The sequence below is a fragment of the Denticeps clupeoides genome, chromosome 9, assembly GCF_900700375.1.
Source record: "Denticeps clupeoides chromosome 9, fDenClu1.1, whole genome shotgun sequence".
NCBI classification, from domain to species: Eukaryota; Metazoa; Chordata; class Actinopteri; order Clupeiformes; family Denticipitidae; genus Denticeps; species Denticeps clupeoides.
In genome coordinates, this window is record NC_041715.1 from 179,583 (window position 1) to 201,943 (window position 22,361).

At 44.5% G+C, this 22,361-nt stretch overlaps 1 pseudogene; it reads right to left on the reverse strand.

Moving 5' to 3' along the window:
* Positions 1-65: 65 nt before the first annotated feature.
* Positions 66-22,332, reverse strand: LOC114796436 (serine/threonine-protein kinase tousled-like 1-B; annotated as a pseudogene).
* Positions 22,333-22,361: the final 29 nt, after the last annotated feature.

The following is a 22,361-nucleotide window of genomic DNA, read 5'->3' on the forward strand; positions in this document are numbered from 1 at the left end:
CTGCACTTCCAGACCCGTGATGCCGACGGGCGAAAAATCGTGAAAACAGGAAGATCACAAGCTTGTGTTATGAAGTTACGTCCTGGCATTTATTCTCTTGAATTCTTTTAACAGAACTGTACAATTGGAACCCAAAGTAGATCATACATAATTTTTCATTTAAAAGAGCAGCATCAAAAGCATAAAAAAGCCTCCAGGAAACAAGAACTTACAATGAGGCAGTGAAAAAGAAACCTGGTAAAAACTCTGTACATAATGGTCATTTTGAAATACTGTATTTGAGATTAAGGTAACGTACAGCAAATATACATTTAACCTCTGGATGGGATTCCTCATTATTATTAATATTATTCTTTTGAACTCTTCCTGCGTAGGATTCTCTACATTTGGTTATTTTGGAGCATTTGACATTACTGTCCGGGCTACATGACTATAGACGGCATTTCCTGTTTTACATTCTCAGAGCAAGACGATAAATAAAATGATCCTCGTGATCGATTCCCAGAACCTCTTGAGTAGAGGAAGCGCCTCCCCAGAACCGACAGCCTCGGCGCGATGAGGACAAACACGTCACATTTCTAATTATCCATCTTATTTCTTCATTTGCCAGTAAAACAGCAGCACGTCCGCGCTCTCCGTGGCCTCGGCGGATTCCTCTCAACACGAGATGATGCTGGAGGAGGCGGGACTGGAGCTGGAGCGTCTCATGTGCGGCAGCAGGTACGAGTCGCTGCCCAGCTGGTGGACGTGGACGCGGTCCTCCTTCCTGTAGGCCAGGCAGCGACGGATAAAACACATGATATAACGGAAAAATCCCATTCCAATTCGATTTAGACTTATTCACCTTAATATCTTACGAGGTTAAAAACGACCTTTAACTGTCTGCAGCACAAGACCCCACAACACAGTCTCACCTTCGCTTCATTACTGGCCACGGGTTTGACAGGAAACTGGACATCGGTGGCCTTGAGAATAGTGTTTTCCTGCAGAATGTCCTGTTGAGACTGGTTATGACCAAAGGGCTGCAGGGCGTGGAGCAAATAAATATTAATACATTTTAATAACAATAAAGGACTTCTGATAAACTCCCAAACAACAATACAATAGCAAGGACGAGCCTTGCTGGGTTTTAAAAGATTCCTACGCAGCACCTTTATATGAGGGGAACGCGCTTACTTTTCTCCCATAAAGACACTGGAAAAAAATGACGCCCACGGACCACACGTCCACATTACTGGAGATCTTTGGAGGCTCCTTACCGATGACAAAGCACTCTGGAGGCAAGAACCTTGACAAAGCAGATATGTAAAAAGAAAAAGAAATTCATATTAATAATCACCTACTGATGTAAATTAATGTAAAGCAGCTGGGTTTCAAAGACCTGAAGAGCCATTCCGACTCCTAAATATCATTATTGCTGCACATTTCTGATAATGAAGCAAATTTGAACTTAATTATCTATGTTGATTCTGAAATCTTTACATACCATTTATATTTATTTGTAATTGCCTCACCAGTAAGTGCCAGCTCCCTGTGAGGTCAGATCTATGCCATCCACCCTGTAATTCTCGTCATCCATGATTTTGGACAAACCGAAGTCTGTGATTTTGATCTCACCGCAGGCCGTTCCATCCACCAGTTGCCTGAAGCCGAGAATGAAAAGAAACTTTAGCTGGAATCATGTGACTTCACATAAATTTCATGATCAATTTATTTGCATTACAACGAGCTGCCATTTAATGAACATTCCAGGAAATGTGACTTTCTGCATTGGGGACCAAAGTGGGTGATGTGCAATATCTACAGGGCTTGTATACAAAGTTACAACTCATTTACATTCTTACAATCCTTACATGAATCTTAATACACAATGATGCTTGATAACGGCATTAAAGATGACCTGGTTTGAGATCATAATGTATAATGGGAGGTCTGATCTGGTTCAGGTAGCGCAGCGCATTGACGATCTGCATGACGATGGAGCGTGCTTCCTTCTCCGACATCAGCTTGTGCTGTTTCAAGTAGAAGTTCAGGTCGTTGCCTTCACAGTATTCCAGAACGGTGCAGAATCTGGGCCAGAAGAACCAGAAGTCAGTGAGGTGAGTGACGAGCCTTTTCATTGCTGCGAGGGGTGCGGTGGTGACGTACGTGTCCGTGTCCAGCGAGAAGTAGTTGAACAACTTGACTATTCTGGGATGGTCCAGCTGCTTGTGGATTCTGTACTCCCTGCAGGCGTGTCTGCTGGGAATAGAAGGTGTTACTGAGAGAGAGAGAGAGAGAGAGAGAGAGAGAGAAAATAAATGACAGCAGACAGCGCTGGAGGGGACACTGCATATCCAAACATTTCCCAGACCGAGCGGAATAGCAAGAAATCCCAATCGGAATTCATTTTAAAAAGCATTAACTTTCATGATGTGAGCAGCAATAAAAACAAGAGGCTGACATACTCGTGGTAGTTCTCCTTCTTCTCCTCCCTCCAGTTCTTGTTGAGTTGGTGGATCTTCACAGCGACGTAACGCTGTTCAAACATGTCAAAAGCCTGTCAGGGGCAGAGTATGGATGGAGAGTAATAGGTCAGCAAATACTGCAATAATAATAATATAAATAATAACAATAACAACAATAATAACAGAGATGAGAAAAAGGAAGGAAATTCCTGACGTAGGTCAAATCGCCCTATTTTATTGTACTATTACATCTTAAAAACGTTTTTAAAAAAACGAATTTCCACCAAATTGAGGAATTTCACCGTATACACACACAGACACACACGTTAAGTCAGCGTTTCAGCTGAATGTTGGTGAAGGTGACATGGGCGGCCGTCACTCCACATGATGTCCTGCACAGATGGCAGCTTTTTACCCTTCACCCCTTCCCACCTTGCAAACTTCGCTGAAGCCTCCTCTTCCGAGAAGATGCAGCAGCAGATACCTCTCGTTCAAAAGTCGGTTGCTCTTTAAACCTCAAAACAAACCAAAGCCGAAATGTTAATAACTTTAAATGCGGTACAGGAGATATTCCTGATAAAGACTTGCAATAAACCAAACACACGTTATACACAATATATTATTAATAGGCGGTGCTGTGTGTGCGGCGAGACTCACTGTGAACTGTCTTCATTGTTTATTCTCTTAAGCTCCTGAATGTGAAGATTCCGCACTCTCTCCAAATGTTCCAGCTCTGCCTGAATTTCTGCTTCTTCCTATGAATGATTTACACACAGAGGGGCTTCAACTATGAGGAAAAAACAGCTAATGGAAATTCACTTCTCCTTGCCTCACCCATCTCAATATTAAATATTAATGGGCCACTTGACAGAACATCTGTCTAGGTCTTTCCTCTGGAGGCTGGTCACCAGGGACAAATAAATGTACACTTATAATAAAAAATATTATTTTACTTATAAAATGTAAAATTAAAATTATAATAAATACATTAAATAATAATACATTTTATCAGAATAGGTGGGAGGGATGTTTTACTGACTGGACCGCAGCGGTCTGGCCGGATTGTGCACCAACCTTTTTAAGATGGCCGAGTCGCAGCTTGGAGATTTCCTCCTGTTCATGGTACTCTGCTACGGTCAGGCTTTGGAGAGAAGAAAAAAGAAAAAAAAAAAAGAGCGATGCTTCATTAATTGTTGATTTTAATAATTGAGCTAGATTATGACGGCTGACATACAGCTGGGGTAGGCTGGGTTTGAGTAATGGGTCGTTCTCGGACCCGTTGACTGTCTTGGCTTTGCGCTGCTTTGGTTCAGAGTTGCTGGTGGGGATCTGGGCGCTGCTGGCTGACGGAGGTTTCCTCTTGGTCAGGAGCTTCCTCTGCCTCTCGATGTCCTCCCTTTGCTGATTGATCCTCTCCTGATGCCTTCATTAATATAAACCACATGGCAAAACCAAATAAAACACAAAATGTCCAATACCAGGCAAAACAACATGAGTAAAGGATCATGGGTGTTCAAGGGTATAGTAAAAGTGAAGGGTGGGGTTTGTTACTTTATGAGGTTCTGGAAGGCGTAGCCGTCGGTCCACTGCTTGGTGAAGGGGGCGCCATGCCTCACTGTGGTGAAGTGGCCCAGGCGGAGTCGGTCCTGCATGCTCTTCTCGCAACACGCCTTCTTCTCCTGGGTGCTCTGGAACACACAGGCATGAAATTAATTTTCCCAGAATTCAGAACTAGTCCTAAAAAATAAAAATCACAAACAACAGAGGATTGTGTAAAATGTCTTGTAAGATGTCTTGTTTACTGTACGCTCACATGTACAATTGAAGGTGGGCGTGTCTGCCATGCAGGAAGCACAGGAGCGGCAACCAACCGTGACAACAACATAGCTGCTTAACTTATAATGCAACATTCACAAAACATTCATGTCATTTGGTAATAAATGATTTATCAAATATTTCATTGTGTTGTCTAGAGCACATTGTACTTGTGCAGCACGGACTCACGGCTTCCAGATGGTTTATTATTGTCTATTTCTCCTGCATAAAGAAAAGCGAGTCAAATCGTACCTTTTCAACAAGCAGCTTCTTGCTCATGGTGATGCACTTTTTCAAACGTTCCTTGTACTTTTCAAGTAATTTCTGCTGGTCGTCTCTTGGTCTCCTGAGATCGCAGTTTGCCTGGGAAGATGATAAATTATGTTTTTGAGGTGGAGATTTTGGACCGTATGTCTGTGATGACCCTGGCCCTGCTGGATCTGCGCTTCTTCACATTGCGTTCATCAATCAACTAACTGGGCCACTTCCACATTAACGGGGCTCCACTAATAAACTCCGTGGCGGAGCGGGCGGGGCGGGCGGAGTTTCAGCTGACAATTCCTTTTTTCCTCACCCGAAGCAAATCATCTATTCGACCTTCTTTCTTCTCCAAGTCAAGGTCCTTGTTGCTTTCGAGGGCAGCCAGTTTGAGGGCGGTAAGATCCGTCTGCAGAGAAAAGAAAGAAAAGATGACACACGCTGGATTATTTACGTAGAAACCAACTTTCATAAAAAAACGCGCTGCAAAAAAGCACGTAGAAAAGTAGGCAACGTTAGGCTGCTTTAATCTGCAAAAGTAAATACAAATCTTTTGGTAATGGAGAGATTTGTTGTCGAGATTGCTTTACCACCTAATACAGGTCAGAGGTCAAGACACACCTGAACACATCTGACCAGCAGCTCCTTTGGATGGATCACGTGGTCCCTGAAAGACAGGCCGGTCGGGGAAGAGCTGTTCCGTCGTATCTGTGGCAGGAGAGAAGTCAGGTCAACGCTGATGTGCTGTGACATCGGAACAGTGAGGGGGCAGATGGGAGAAACCCGGGGTCGAGGGGGCGGGGCGTACCAGGCAGCTCGAAGTGGAGAGGGAATGCGAGTTCTGCGGGGATCGTAATGCCGACGGGACACCCCTCACAGGACTGGAGCCATTACCTCCCTGGAGCTAGAGAGGGAAATAATGAGGACAACCATGTTTAATAAGGGTTCCAAACAAAGTCACTCTGTGGTCAGACAACAACAACAACATTTATTTCTTATATCACCCAAAATCACATACAGTACGTCTCAATGGGCTTTGACACCCCAACACACTTGACCCTTCTGCACACAAGGAAAAACTCCACACAAAAAAACTCAAAAGGAAGACTAATCTACAAAAAACTTTGTCCTGTCCACATCCTATTTGAACTTTTCCAGCTTTATTACAAACAAGATCTGTCCAAATGAAGTATTTCTCTCCACACACCCAGCCAACTAAAACCCAGACAGGCGTACTCACGTCAACAGAATCACTCCTTCTGGGCCCCCGGACAGTAGACTTGGCTGTAACAAGAGATGAAACTTGAATAAAAATGACGGCAGGCCGTGGTGTTGGGTGGAGGAGGAGGCTTTACCCTGACCGCTCCGCTTTCCTCTTCCGGCCTCTGGAAGACTCGGAATGTTTCTTCTCGGGGCTCTAAAATGATAAAAAAGGAAATAAAAGCATCATCTAATAAACATGCAGCTCACACACACCACACTTGCAGAACTACACAAAGCTATAGAAATATATATTTACTTAAAATTGAAACCTGGAGCATTTGTTGGTGTAGTAAGTCCAGTTCAATGCACTAATTAATGAACTAATTTAAAATATCAGTCAGGAATGCGAATCTGTTGACTGCTGCTGTAGTTTGCATGTGTGTGTGTAGTCTGTGTGTGTGTGTGTGTGTGTGTGAGTGAGTAGTCTGTGTGTGTAGTTTGTGTGTTTGTGGTCTGTGTGTGTGTGTGTGGGTAGTCTGTGTGTGTGTGTGTGTGTGTGTGTGTGTAGTCTCTGTGTGTGTGTGTGTGTGTGTGTGTGTGTGTAGTCTCTGTGTGTGTGTGTGTGTGTGTGTGTGTGTGTGTGTGTGTGTATATATATAGTCTGTGTGTGTGAGTCCAGGCTGACGCCCCCCGTGCTGCCGCTCACCCCGCCCGTGAAGCGCGTCTCCGGCACCTCCTGAGAGAGAGAGAGAGAGAGAGAGAGATGCGACCCCTACAAATTACACTAACAATATTATATTGCTCAACAACTACTACAGCTGATCAGCAGAAGGTAAATCTAGAGTTACGGTGTTTTCAAACCCTGACCACGCCCACTACCAACACCATCATGCAGGTTATCAGGCGCTTTAATTCCTAGTGAACGTGACCACGCCCACTACCAACACCAACATGCAGGTTATCAGGCGCTTTAATTCCTAGTGAACATGACCACACCCACTACCAACACCAACATGCAGGTTATCAGGCGCTTTAATTCCTAGTGAACGTGACCACGCCCACTACCAACACCAACATGCAGGTTATCAGGCGCTTTAATTCCTAGTGAACGTGACCACGCCCACTACCGACACCAACATGCAGGTTATCAGGCGCTTTAATTCCTAGTGAACGTGACCACGCCCACTACCAACACCAACATGCAGGTTATCAGGCGCTTTAATTCCAGCGAACGTGACCACGCCCACTACCAACACCAACATGCAGGTTATCAGGCGCTTTAATTCCAGCGAACGTGACCACGCCCACTACCAACACCAACATGCAGGTTATCAGGCGCTTTAATTCCTAGTGAACGTGACCACGCCCACTACCGACACCAACATGCAGGTTATCAGGCGCTTTAATTCCTAGTGAACGTGACCACGCCCACTACCAACACCAACATGCAGGTTATCAGGCGTTTTAATTCCTAGTGAACGTGACCACGCCCACTACCGACACCAACATGCAGGTTATCAGGCTCTTTAATTCCTAGTGAATGTGACCACGCCCACTACCGACACCAACATGTAGATCATCAGGCGCTTTAATTCCTAGTGAACGTGACCACGCCCACTACCAACACCAACATGCAGGTTATCAGGCGCTTTAATTCCTAGTGAATGTGACCACGCCCACTACCGACACCAACATGCAGATCATCAGGCGCTTTAATTCTTGAATTCTGACTGGTGAGCTCCTTGAAAATCTTCCACCAATACTTACTTCATTGGACTTTATATGTAGTATTACTATGTTAGTATTTCTGTACAGGAAATTCACAGAATGATATTAAAAATTGTGGCATAGTTTGAAGAAGAATGAAGGTGATAGTTGAAGTAGAGATGTTTGAAGCTCATAAAGACAGACAATGCAGACACCACCTCGAGGGAACTTGATTCCAGGGAGACCCAGACACCCTGCCCTTGGCTGGCCCGCCACCTTGTCTCCTGTCCCCGAAGGGCCCCGGCACGGTGCCCAGGGGTCTCTCACTGGAGATTATTAACACAGGCTGGTTCAGTGGGCCGAGGGCCAATCGCAGAGCTGCATATGCTTACTGATCTTCCGAGGCTTTCAGACTTGACCGAGACCAGAAACTGACGGCTCATGATTTATGAAGATCATAAGATTCCTGCCACATGTACATCAGGATATCAAAAAGAAACAAATACATTTAGAGAAAAAAAGCTCATAGATATTCTGTTATAGGAAGCACCACTAGACCGATTGTAATTTGCGCTACAAAGACTGCGAGACCCTTGACTCCACAAAAAATAACCGCAGGTACTCCAGTATAGCAATTCACGTCGTCCGCTAACGACGTCCGGCTACGCCGGTCGGAAATAACTAAAGATAATTTTATAGAGATGCTTGAACTGGCTAAAACGATGTCGGATACAGTAATCTGCTCTGGCCCATTACCGCAGTTTCGGCGTAGCGATGAGACCTGTAGCTGCTCCTCGACATAAATCGCTGGTTGTCGGAGTGGTGTCCAAAAAATAAAGTGGGTTTTATTAATAACTGGCCAACATTTAGGGGGAAGCCTGGTCTTTTTGGGGCGAGACGGCATCCACCCCAACTGGGCGGGCGCCACTCAGTTGTCTAAAAAATTGGCTCATAGTCTTAGAACCAAAAAACAAAACTGACTCGCCAGAGCCGAGACCAGGCAGCAGACAGACCGGCTAAACCGAGCATCTGCCATTTGCGTAGAGCCGCCACCCAGCGTGTACAATATTGACACTGTGTCTGTACCTCGCTCTATTAAAACAAGAGATTCTACAAGAAACATTAATAAAACTCATAAATATGCTGACACTGTGTCTGTTCCACGGGCTGGACGGGGTGTCTGTTTCAGGAACTTACTACCCGTTACTATCACTCCTTCTGAACGTACCACCAGCACCCCCGATATAAGAATAGGATTATTAAATGTTAAATCTCTCACACCTAAAACGCTCATTGTCAATGAAATGATTACAGATCAGGGGTTCGATGTACTGTGCCTGACCGAAACTTGGTTAAAACAAAACGAATTTGTAGCATTGAACGAGTCTAGTCCTCCTGGATACAGCTATGTACACCAACCTCACTTAACTGGAAGAGGAGGTGGCGTCGCAGTAATTTATAAGGATAACCTCAGTATTACTCATAAACCCAGACAAGGATTTAACTCTTTTGAGATTCTACAAACCAATATAACTCATGTAGTCTCACAAAATAAAAATCCTAAATTAATTCCATTGATTATTATTTATAGACCCCCTGGACCTTATTCTGAGTTTCTTAGTGAATTTACAGATTTTGTCTCCAACTTAGTTGTATCTGTGGATAAAGCCCTAATTGTCGGCGACTTTAACATCCACTGTGATAAATCAGAAGACTCACTAAGAACAGCATTCCTGTCTTTATTAGACTCAGTTGGAGTTAACCAACATGTAACAGGACCTACTCACGAAGGTGGTCACACACTCGATCTTGTGTTGACCTTCGGTTTAAATATAGAAGATATAGTTACTCTTCCGCAATCTGAAATGATCTCAGATCATTTCCTCATCGCTTTTAAAATATGTCTCAGACACAAAAAACTCAATCCCCCTCGTTATAGAGACAAACGGACAATTACATCAAGTACGGCACAGAGGTTTATTAATACCTTACCAGATTTATCAACGCTGATAAACTCACCGTCAGACCCCGCTGAACTTGACCAAGCGACCAAATGTCTAGAATTAACACTGCGTAGTACGTTAGATATAGTCGCTCCCCTCAAAAGGAAGATAGTAAGAGATAAAAACTTAATTCCTTGGTATAATGATCACACGCGCTCGCTTAAGAAGACCGCCCGGAAATTAGAACGCAAATGGTGTCAAAGTAGATTAAACATATTCCGAATGACAGCCTACTTAACTATAATACGGCTCTTAGCGCGGCTCGATCAACATATCTGTCCTCGTTAATAGACAAAAACAAAAATAATCCCGGATTCCTGTTTAAAACTATAGCCAAACTAACCAGGAATAAGACAGAAATGTCATCATAGTAGCGATGATTTTATGAATTTCTTTAATACGAAAATTGTCGCAAATAGAGAGAAGATTAAAAGCACAACAAATAGCTCCGCCGATATTTCCATGGAAAATAATCTTCTAATAGACCACCGATTAGAACGATTCAACCCTATTAAAGAGCATGAATTAATCAAATTAATCTCGTCATCAAATCAATGTACTTGCGCTTTGGATCCGATTCCAACAAGGTTCCTTAAGCAAATAGCACCCAATGTTATAAATTCTATCCTCAAAATTGTTAACTCGTCGCTTAGCACCGGCCACGTACCAAGTTCGTTCAAGGTAGCAGTCATTAGACCCCTGACTAAAAAGCCGGATCTTGATCGCAGTCAGCTTTCAAATTATAGACCGATATCCAACCTTCCGTTTATATCAAAAATCTTAGAAAAAGTTGTAGCCCAGCAGCTGAGCACATACCTAGACTGTAACAACATCCATGAAGTATATCAATCAGGATTTAGACCCCATCATAGCACTGAGACAGCGCTGGTTAAAGTGGTTAATGACCTGCTGTTGGCCTCTGATCAGGGACGCATCTCGCTGCTTGTCCTGCTTGATCTGAGTGCAGCGTTTGACACTATTGATCACGCTATTCTCCTTGCCAGGTTAGAGAATTTTATTGGGATTAAGGGAACAGCCCTTGAATGGTTCAGATCATATTTGACCAACCGATATCAGTTTGTGGACATCAATGGTGTTTCGTCTTCACATAGTAAAGTAGAGTTTGGTGTTCCACAAGGTTCTGTCCTAGGTCCGTTACTTTTTTCTCTTTACATGTTACCTTTAGGCGACGTCATCCGCAAACACGGTATTAGCTTTCATTGCTACGCTGACAACACACAGATGTATCTGTCAGCAATGCCAGATCAGAGGCAGCAGCTGAACAATATAGAGAATTGTCTAAAGGACATTAGACAGTGGATGCTCACCAACTTTCTCCTGCTAAACCCTGACAAGACAGAAGCGCTTGTAATCGGGCCTCAAGCAGCCAGGCATAAACTGGCTGACTACACAATAACCCTGGATAGCCTTTCTATCTCACCGAGTATTGAAGTGAAGGATCTAGGTGTCATCATTGATGCAGGTCTCTCATTCAATTCGCACGTAGACAATGTCACTAGGATAGCATTCTTTCACCTTAGAAATATTGCGAAAATAAGAAATATCATTTCAATGCATGATGCAGAAAAGTTGGTCCATGCATTTATTACATCAAGGTTAGATTACTGCAATGCATTATTGTCTGGATGCTCTAGTAGGTGCATGAGTAAACTCCAGCTAGTACAGAATGCTGCAGCCAGAGTTCTAACTAGAACCAGGAAATTTGACCACATCACCCCAGTCCTACAATCACTGCACTGGTTACCCATCAAATTACTACAAAATCCTACTTTTAACCTATAAAGCTCTAAATAGTCCTGCCTGTTACGTCCCCGGTCTAGGGTCAGGGACATAACAAATGGGACATATGAGTATAAACTCCAAAACGACGCTACAACACTTAACGCTAATCTTTTATTACAACAAAGACATTTAAACAACAACAGAAACACAAAACAGGTCTGGGCAGTCTAAGTCCTATCTTCTCGTCCTAATACTTCACTTCACCAACAACAGTCTATCTTCACCAACAACAGTCTATCTTCCTCAAACACTCTCCTCCTCTTTTCACCTACTCTCCTCTCTTCACCAAAGCAGCCACCATTTTAAATCCTCTTCCCGATTACAGCCCACCAATCACAGCAGGAAGTGGGAGGAGTCCAATCAGGGGCTGATGAGGAGCCACCCTGCAACATTACACAGAAAGAAAGAGAGAGACACACACACAAACACAACAGAAAACACCCATAGTCTGCCACGGGACGTCACACCCCCACCACCAAAAATCAACGTACTATGTTGATTCACCCAAAAAAAAAAAAAACTAAAAGGCCCGTGACAAGGCGTCAGCCAAAACGTTGTCCGTCCCACGTTTGTATTTAATTTCTAAATTGAACCCGTGCAAAACCAAGGACCAGCGCATAATACGCTGATTTGTGTTTTTCATCCGAGATAAAAACACCAGGGGATTGTGGTCAGTAAAAACAAAAACAGGTTGTGCGGTAGACCCAATGTATACTTCAAAATGTTGCAATGCTAAAATCAGTGCTAGCGCCTCCTTTTCAATGGTGCTGTAGTTCACCTGATGTTTTAAGAACTTTTTTGAGAAGCAGATGGGATGATCAACTCCATCCGCATCTTCCTGTAACAGCACAGCCCCAGCTCCAACAGCACTGGCATCCACCTCCAGTTTGAAAGGGCGCTGGAAGTCAGGAGCAGCAAGAACAGGGGTACTGCAAAGAAGGGTTTTCACAGACATAAAAGCATTCTGGCATTCATCGTTCCAACTAAACTGTACTCTGCCTCGCAGCAGTTCAGTCAACGGACACACTACCTCCGAAAAGTTTTTACAAAAAGCTCTGTAGTATCCAGCCATTCCCAAAAATCGGCGCAGTTCCCTTTTCGATGTGGGAACTGGGAAGGCAAGAATGGCCTGAATCTTAGCCATCACAGGTTTTACCTGGCCTTGACCCACCTCTTTACCTAGGTAAGTCACAGTGGCTTTGCCGAACTCACACTTTGCCAAGTTCAAAGTTAGCGATGCATCCTGCAGCCGCTTGAACACAGCTGTCAGAGTGTGGATATGCTCGGACCAAGTGGACGAATAGACAATAATGTCATCTAAATAAGCGTCGCAGTTTTTAATTCCACAAAGCACTTTAGCCATTAGACGCTGAAAAGTCGCTGGTGCATTACGTAACCCAAAAGGCATAACCGTATATTCTAAGAAATTATCCGGTGTGACGAAAGCAGAAATTTCAGAAGCTCGGGGAGTCAACGGAACTTGCCAGTAACCACGAAGCAAGTCTAATTTACTGACAATACGAGCCGAACCAACCCTATCAACACAATCTTCCATTCGGGGCAATGGAAATGAATCGGGTCTAGTTACTGCATTTACTTTTCTGTAATCAGTACAGAAACGAACTGTACCATCAGGCTTAGGTACTAACAGACAGGGACTACTCCATGGACTACAGCTTGGCACGGAGAACCCATGTTCCAACAAATAATCAACCTCAGACTGCATTACCGTACGCTTAGTGGGATTTAGTCTGTACGGGTGCTGTCTGATTGGGGCATGTTCACCAACATCAATGTCATGCTTTAACACTGTAGTACATGACGGAACATCACCAAACAATGTCTTATATGTCCGAATTAAAATCATAACCTGCTCCCGTTCGTTAAGAGGCAAATGTGACAGATGTGCATCTAAGTTTTGTAAGATCACACTGTTGTGTAATCTGGGCGAAGACACAGGAACATTTCCTAGATGTAACCCATCCTCCTCGGGAGAATAAGCATCCAGCAGGGGCATAGAAGCCACAGATAACACAGCAGCTCCTTTACCGGGTGGATCTACATTGTCCTGTGTTGCATCACTGTCTCTCATAACGTATTTCTTGAGCATGTTCACATGACATACACGCATTTTACGTTTACGGTCAGGAGTGCGAACAACGTAATCAGTGTCACTTAACTGGGACTCAACCACATAAGGACCTGAGAATTTTGCTTGGAGAGCAGACCCCATTAGTGGTAATAAAACCAGAACTCTATCACCCGGCTGAAAAGATCGAGAGACTGCTTTCTGATCATATCGGGCTTTCATAGACCCTTGTGCATGTTGTAAGGAAGCTCGAGCAGTAGCACAAGCATTATGAAGCCGTTCCCGAAAGGAACTGACATGATCCAGCATATTAGTCTCTGTCAATGGTTCAGCTACCCAGGCTTCTTTAAGAAGCTTGAGTGGACCACGCACGGTGTGACCGAATACAAGGTCAGCAGGACTGAATCCCAAAGACTCCTGAACAGTTTCACGAATGGCAAACAACAATAGTGGGAGACCCTCATCCCACTCTTTAGCCGAAGCTAAGCAATAAGTACGGAGCATGGACTTCAGAGTTTGGTGAAAACGTTCCAATGCTCCTTGTGACTGAGGATGGTAAGCACTTGATACCAGATGCTTTATTTGCAATTCCTCCAAAACTTGCTTAAAAAGGCGAGACAGGAAATTCGAACCTTGGTCCGTTTGGACCAATTTTGGAAGTCCAAAAGTAGAAAAGAACGTCACTAAGGCTCTCACTATATTCTTAGCCTTTAGTGAGCGTAGTGGAACTGCTTCCGGGAAACGTGTGGCACTACACATTATCGTCAGCAAGTATTTAAAACCTGTTTTGGTACGAGGAAGTGGACCAACACAATCTAAAATTATCTTCGAAAATGGTTCGGTGAGGACAGGCACAGGACAGAGTGGCGCGGGTGGAATTGACTGGTTCGTTTTACCAGCCAACTGACAAACGTGACACGATCGACAATATTGAGCAACATCGGATTTCAACCCAGGCCAAAAGAAATGGCGCAAAATCCTGTTATATGTTTTTGTTACTCCTAAGTGTCCAGACATCACGTTGTCATGCCCTAAACACAGCACCTGAGACCGAAATTTAAGAGGAACCACCACTTGATATACCGAATTCCAACCTACGTCATCAGCAGTTGGAGGATTCCACTTCCTCATCAAGATCCCTTTATCCCAGAAAAAGGCTACCGAATTTGCAGTTATGTTGGCCTTGTCAACAACAGCCGAACGACACTGCGTTAAAGTAGAGTCTTTTCGCTGCTCCTGGGATATAAGCGTTTTACTTACAGGCAGCGACATTGTCTCATCACCATGGACATTAACAGCGCGCGTCCGCGGCGCTCCCTCCACCACTCCGCCGTCTGATGGCGCTGCACGGGAGACCAGAGGGTCAGAAACAGCCATAAACGTATCACACAGCTCATCCGTACTCTGCCGGCGTGCCTGCGCTCGGGTGACTGCACAAGCAGGGAAAACTGACTCATAACCCGGCACCACTGAAGAGGGTGGAACCGCAGGGTTATCAATGACCTCCGGAAGGGGAAGAACTTTCCCTCCAGCCAAATCGTTCCCAAGAATAAAATCGATTCCCTGCATAGGCAGTTCGGGGCGCACTGCGACTTTGCACGAACCTGAAAATAAAGCACAGTGCAGGTTTAGAACGTGCAGTGGCACTTTAACGATGCCTAATTCAATACCCCGCACCAGTACATAAGAGCCACAGAACGTGTCATCAGAAAAGGGCCAGACATTCGCTAAAACAAAAGACTGCGCAGCACCGGTGTCTCGTAAAATGCGCACTGGCACTGCACTACTGTTTCCAGCAGCTGCGGAAACTGTACCAGCAAGCACAAAAGGTTCATAGACAGGATCAACAATAGTGGGGACACTCACAGCAGACTGAACAAACCCAACCCCTTTTGGTGAGGATTTAGGAGGTGAACCGTGCTTCTTTAAGAGTTTTGGGCATTTAGCGATGAGGTGGCCGGACTCGTGACAATAAAAACATGCGCGACCATCACTAAAGGAAACGGGCGAAGATCGAAATACGTTCCGATCCCGTCGGAAACTCACATCCCGATCTGGTTTTCGTGAGACTGAATGAAACACAACTTTATGAGTAAGCACGAATTCATCTGCGCAGACAGCTGCCTGCGCCAGCGTGGACACTTTCTGGTCGTTCAGATGAGTGGCAACAGCTTCCGGGATGCAGTTTTTAAATTCCTCCAAAAGGATTAATTCACGAAGCTGTTCCCACGTACTGACCTTACTGGAAACACACCACCGGTTAAACAAAGCTTCTTTCTCTCTGGCAAACTCCACATACGTAATTTGCTCACCCTTCCTAGACTTCCGGAATCTTTGACGGTACGCTTCCGGGACAAGTTCGTACGCGTTCAGAATTGAAGTCTTTACCACATCATAGTCAGAGCTCTGCTGCAAAGAAAGTGAAGAGTAAACTTCCTGAGCCTTGCCCACAAGAACACACTGCAGTAGCAGCGTCCAAACAACTTTAGGCCACTGTAAAGTTGTTGCTACTCGTTCAAAGTGACTAAAATATTTTTCCACCTCGTCCTCAGAAAATGGAGGCACCAGTCTAATATGTCGGCTGACATCGAAAACAGGGGTTTGCGACTCGACAGACAGGACAGACTTGGAAGCTAATTCAAGTTCGAGACGCTTTAATTCTAGGTCTCGTTCTTGACGTTCACGCTCAAACTGGCGTTCGCGATCACGTTCTTCCAACTCCATTTGCCTAAGGTGCAACTGGCGTTCGCGATCATGTTCTTCCAGTTCCAATTGCTTGAGTTGTAGCTGATGCGCTAGCTCCTTTTCACGCAGCCCACGAGCTTCTCGGTCAGCCCGCAGTTTTGCTGCTTCAAGCTGCATCTGCTTCTCTTGCAGTGACATTTCCTTTAACCGAATTTCACTAGAGAAACTCTCGCCGGACTCTTCCAAGCCCTCAGCAGAACCAGATTTAACCCATGGTACACCCTTTTCCACCAAACCGACTTTTAACGCTGTTACTAATAAGTCTTTCAACTTTCTATCGGCGCTGGCAATGGGTATGCCATAAAAGTCAGCTACACCCAATAGCTGCTCCTTGGTTAACTCTGCTAACATCTCATCGGAAGGGAACTCAACAAAACCCTCAAAACCTTTTTCCATAGTGACCTGTAATTCTAATCTCACAACAAAATATAAATTGAATTACTTGGTGAACCCACCAAAACAAGGAGAAACTACACAGACCCAACCACGGCTCACTGGGATGTATACCAGAGTCAGTCTGCTCCTGTGGGATTCTAGGAACTCCAGCTCCTAATCTACCTAACCAGCCAGCTACCTAAGATCTAGCTAGTCTTCAGGGAAGTTACCAGTTTTAGGCACCTTTAAACGCAAGCTCGCAACATTTCCAGTCTCTGACTGAGACAGAAATGCTCGACGCGTACCTCCCCCTGGATTTTTCCCCAAAAACAATAAACCAAAACAACAAACAAACATAACAAACAGCGTCCGTTGGAAGGACCCGCTCAAGGCAGAACCCAGCTGGACAGCTCTACCTATCCAGAGTTCACCAGAAAACCCACATAAACAGAAAAAACTCAAACTCACCCAGATGAGAACAGGTCCACAGCCTACACAATATCCTACCTACGCGATAGGAAATCCCGGACGAGCCCCCCAAAATTTGTTACGTCCCCGGTCTAGGGTCAGGGACATAACAAATGGGACATATGAGTATAAACTCCAAAACGACGCTACAACACTTAACGCTAATCTTTTATTACAACAAAGACATTTAAACAACAACAGAAACACAAAACAGGTCTGGGCAGTCTAAGTCCTATCTTCTCGTCCTAATACTTCACTTCACCAACAACAGTCTATCTTCACCAACAACAGTCTATCTTCACCAACAACAGTCTATCTTCACCAACAACAGTCTATCTTCCTCAAACACTCTCCTCCTCTTTTCACCTACTCTCCTCTCTTCACCAAAGCAGCCACCATTTTAAATCCTCTTCCCGATTACAGCCCACCAATCACAGCAGGAAGTGGGAGGAGTCCAATCAGGGGCTGATGAGGAGCCACCCTGCAACATTACACAGAAAGAAAGAGAGAGACACACACACAAACACAACAGAAAACACCCATAGTCTGCCACGGGACGTCACACTGCCCCACAGTACCTGAGTGAACTTTTGGTTCTTTACGAACTGCCACGCCCCCTTCGATCAATGGGTGCGGGGTCACTACTGGTACCAAAGGTGCAGAAGGTCCCAGCTGGGAGCAGATCCTTCTCCTATAGAGCTCCGCAGTTGTGGAACGGCTTGCCTGTCAGTGTCCGGGATTCAGACACAGTCTCAGTGTTTAAATCCAATCTCAAAACCTATCTGTTTGCTCTGGCTTTTTGCTAAAGTCCTAGACCCTCATTTTACTTGATTTTGACGCAGTGTCAATTATAAAGTCCAGTTTATCACAGAGTCCCCCTGTTAGACACAGACAAAGTTAAATTCACCAGTTAGGCTGTCCTAGTTAGGGTACCGGGCCACTGTAGCACCAATATACCGCTATAACCACATATTTCAGTACCGGTCGTACAGTCCAACCGTCTGCCGCTGCTTCTGTTTGTTTTTCTCTGAGACACGGAATCAAGCACCCAGACTACTGGCAGACCCCAGTGAAGAGACCAGCAGATACATCCTGGTTCCTGACAACTGCTTTACAAGGACAAAACATGACACAAACCAGAGGGTCACCACAGCCACACCACCGTTACAACTACAGCTTCAGGGATCTTCAAATGGACCAGTAACATCATTATGGACACGTAATCTAGACCATGTCACTGGACTACATCCTGGACTTCTCCAACCCTACAACTGTAGGACTTATCATTATATCATATCCAACCCTGCACTGACACCATTTGCAGGCTCACTCTACCCTGGAAGGGGGTCCCTCTCTCTATCACTCCTTCCCAAGGTTTCTTCCCACCTTTTTTCTCTCTCCTAGAGTTTTTTGTGTGGAGTTTTTCCTTGTGTGCAGAAGGGTCAAGTGTGGGGGGGGGGTGTCAACTGTAGGGCCTGTCAAAGCCCATTGAGACGTACTGTATGTGATTTTGGGCTATATAAGAAATAAATGTTGTTGTTGTTGTTGATACACACACAACAGAAGAGTCTTGGCCCTCTCATGTCTTTACGGGCCCTGTGTTTTCTGCGATGCAGAAAATGCGGACGGAATTGTGGAATCCAACAAATAAAATGTAATCAGTCGTAAAATGCAGAATTATGTATAAAAAATGGATTCCAGATCTCCCCAATGTTTATTTATCTGATATGTTTTTTTATGTTCATTTCAAACGTGAAGCACTTTTATTTTACAGAAGGAAGAATGGGTAAAATTGTGAAATAGTTCTTTGCATGAAATGCAGAAATATTTTACATATAAAAGCAAACAGTAAATATCCAAGCACTTTGTTGAACAGTGATTAAATGTGATATGTCATATTTTTTCACCACCCACTCCATAATCACAGGTTTTTAAAATGGAAGAAGCGGAATAAAAAAAAAAAAACGATTTCATAGGGTCCTATGTGGCGTGCGGCAAGAATCGTGCACTTCCTGATCAAACAGGAAAAAGTCTCATAATCGTTCGATTCTGTTGGTTGGTGGTTTTCTAGTTAAAAAGTGGTGCCGGTAGTGACTGTGGTGGCCTGATCTGAGACCAGCGGCATGAATGCCAGAAAAGCGCCGGGTTCAGACGTCCGTGTGAACGAGGACTCAACTCTCATCTCACCGATGTCTTCGGAAATGTAAAGTGATGTAGAAAAGTTCACAGGGAATAATGGGAAACGGTCACCGGTCGGTCTCTAGTTATTCTTGATCTTAGATGTTCTTTACATGAATCAGTTAAAATATTGATAAGGATGACATCACAATTCTCAACACCAAATTTGATTGGTTGGTGCTTAATGGGTCACGTTACATCCCACAATAAATATTATAATATTATAAATCTGGACACCAGTGCATCATTAATGCACCTGATATGGCCTTATGAAATTATCCCACCCCTAATAAATAAATAATATATTAACACATTCCCAGAATCCCCTGTTAAGAGGACATCTCCGAGTCGCAGGGTTCCGGCCACGTTCTGTGCTGTAAAGATCTAGGAGGATTCCGGTGGGACCGAGTCCCTGCGAGACATTTTAATATCTGAAGCTCCTGCAGCGAGGTTTAGTTTAGAATAAATTGTCATTTTAGCACCGCCACACCATCGTCCGACCTTCCCGCCACAGACAACGATGCAAGAAGAAAAAACAGCACCAAGATGGATGTTCAGCACAGCAGCAGCAGAGTGTCTACATTTCACCTGATTGCCACACGCACACACACACATGCACAGACACTCACACATGCACAGAAATACACATACACACACACACACATGCACAGAAATACACATACACACACACACATGCACAGAAATACACATACACACACACACGCACAGACACACACATGCACAGAAACACACATATACACACATGCACAGAAATACACATACACACACGCACGCACAGATACATGCATGCACAGACACTCACACATGCACAGAAATACACATACACACACACACACACATGCACAGAAATACACATACACACACACACACATGCACAGAAATACACATACACGCACACACATGCACAGAAATACACATACACACACACACGCACAGACACACACATGCACAGAAACACGCATATAGACACATGCACAGAAATACACATACACACACGCACGCACAGATACATGCATGCACAGACACTCACACATGCACAGAAATACACATACACACACACACACACATGCACAGAAATACACATACACACACACGCACAGAAATACACATACACACACACACGCACAGATACACACATGCACACTATATATATATATATATATATATAAACACACCACACACACACAATATACAGGGAGTGCAGAATTATTAGGCAAGTTGTATTTTTGAGGAATAATTTTATTATTGAACAACAACCATGTTCTCAATGAACCCAAAAAACTCATTAATATCAAAGCTGAATGTTTTTGGAAGTAGTTTTTAGTTTGTTTTTATTTTTAGCTATTTTAGGGGGATATCTGTGTGTGCAGGTGACTATTACTGTGCATAATTATTAGGCAACTTAACAAAAAACAAATATATACCCATTTCAATTATTTATTTTTACCAGTGAAACCAATATAACATCTCCACATTCACAAATATACATTTCTGACATTCAAAAACAAATCAGCGACCAATATAGCCACCTTTCTTTGCAAGGACACTCAAAAGCCTGCCATCCATGGATTCTGTCACTGTTTTGATCTGTTCACCATCAACATTGCATGCAGCAGCAACCACAGCCTCCCAGACACTGTTCAGAGAGGTGTACTGTTTCCCCTCCTTGTAAATCTCACATTTGATGATGGACCACAGGTTCTCAATGGGGTTCAGATGAGGTGAACAAGGAGACCATGTCATTAGTTTTTCTTCTTTTATACCCTTTCTTGCCAGCCACGCTGTGGAGTACTTGGATGCGTGTGATGGAGCATTGTCCTGCATGAAAATCATGTTTTTCTTGAATGATGCAGACTTCTTCCTGTACCACTGCTTGAAGGTGTCTTCCAGAAACTGGCAGTAGGACTGGGAGTTGAGCTTGACTCCATCCTCAACCCGAAAAGGCCCCACATGGTACCAGCCCAAACCAGTACTCCACCTCCACCTTGCTATTGTCTGAGTTGGACTGGAGCTCTCTGCCCATCAAGACTCACTCATTTCATCAGTCCATAAAACCTTAGAAAAATCAGTCTTGAGATATTTCTTGGCCCAGTCTTGACGTTTCAGCTTGTGTGTCTTGTTCAGCGGTGGTCGTCTTTCAGCCTTTCTTACCTTGGCCATGTCTCTGAGTATTGCACACCTTGTGCTTTTGGGCACTCCAGTGATGTTGCAGCTCTGAAATATGGCCAAACTGGTGGCAAGTGGCATCTTGGCAGCTGCACGCTTGACTTTTCTCAGTTCATGGGCAGTTATTTTGCGCCTTGGTTTTTCCGCATGCTTCTTGTGACCCTGCTGACTATTTTGAATGAAACGCTTGATTGTTCGATGATCACGCTTCAGAAGCTTTGCAATTTTAAGAGTGCTGCATCCCTCTGCAAGATATCTCACTATTTTTGATTTTTCTGAGCCTGTCAAGTCCTTCTTTTGACCCATTTTGCCAAAGGAAAGGAAGTTGCCTAATAATTATGCACACCTGATATAGGGTGTCGATGTCATTAGACCACACCCCTTCTCATTAGAGACGCACATCACCTAATATGCTTAATTGGTAGTAGGTTTACGAGCCTATACAGCTTGGAGTAAGACAACATGCATGAAGAGGATGATGTGGACAAAATACTCATTTGCCTAATAATTCTGCACTCCCTGTATACAAACACACCACACTCTACACACACCCCCCAGTGTGTGTTTTTTATGCAGTTCCCACCTGAGAAAGTCCCTCCAGCCCCGCTGGCGGGGGACACAGCTCCGTCCGCAGCGACTCTTGTGACAAGTGGAGCTGTTGGTGCCCGAGACGAACCGCGACGGACTTTTCTTCTCGGTCGTGACACGCGAGGCAGCATGACGACACCATCCAGCGTCACCGAGTTTAAATCCGCTCATGAAAACGTAGACGCCGCATGTCCTCCAGACGCGGGGACCCGCACGCTGGGGACCAAGATGGAGTCACCTCCAAACTTCCACCGCTACTTGGGATGCTCGTCGCGGGACGCGAATTAAAACGTGGACGCGGGGACTCCCGCACCCGAAAAGCGGAGTTCGGCACGTGACAACGTCGTGGTGTCCCTTGCCCCCCTGGGGACACTCAGGTTAGGCTCGGGGTTCGAACCCGGGTCTTCTGGTTCATAGATTACGACTACCAGCTTTTATTAATAAATGTCATTTGGACAGAATGGTGATGTTGTGAATTACCTCCTGATTCTGGCT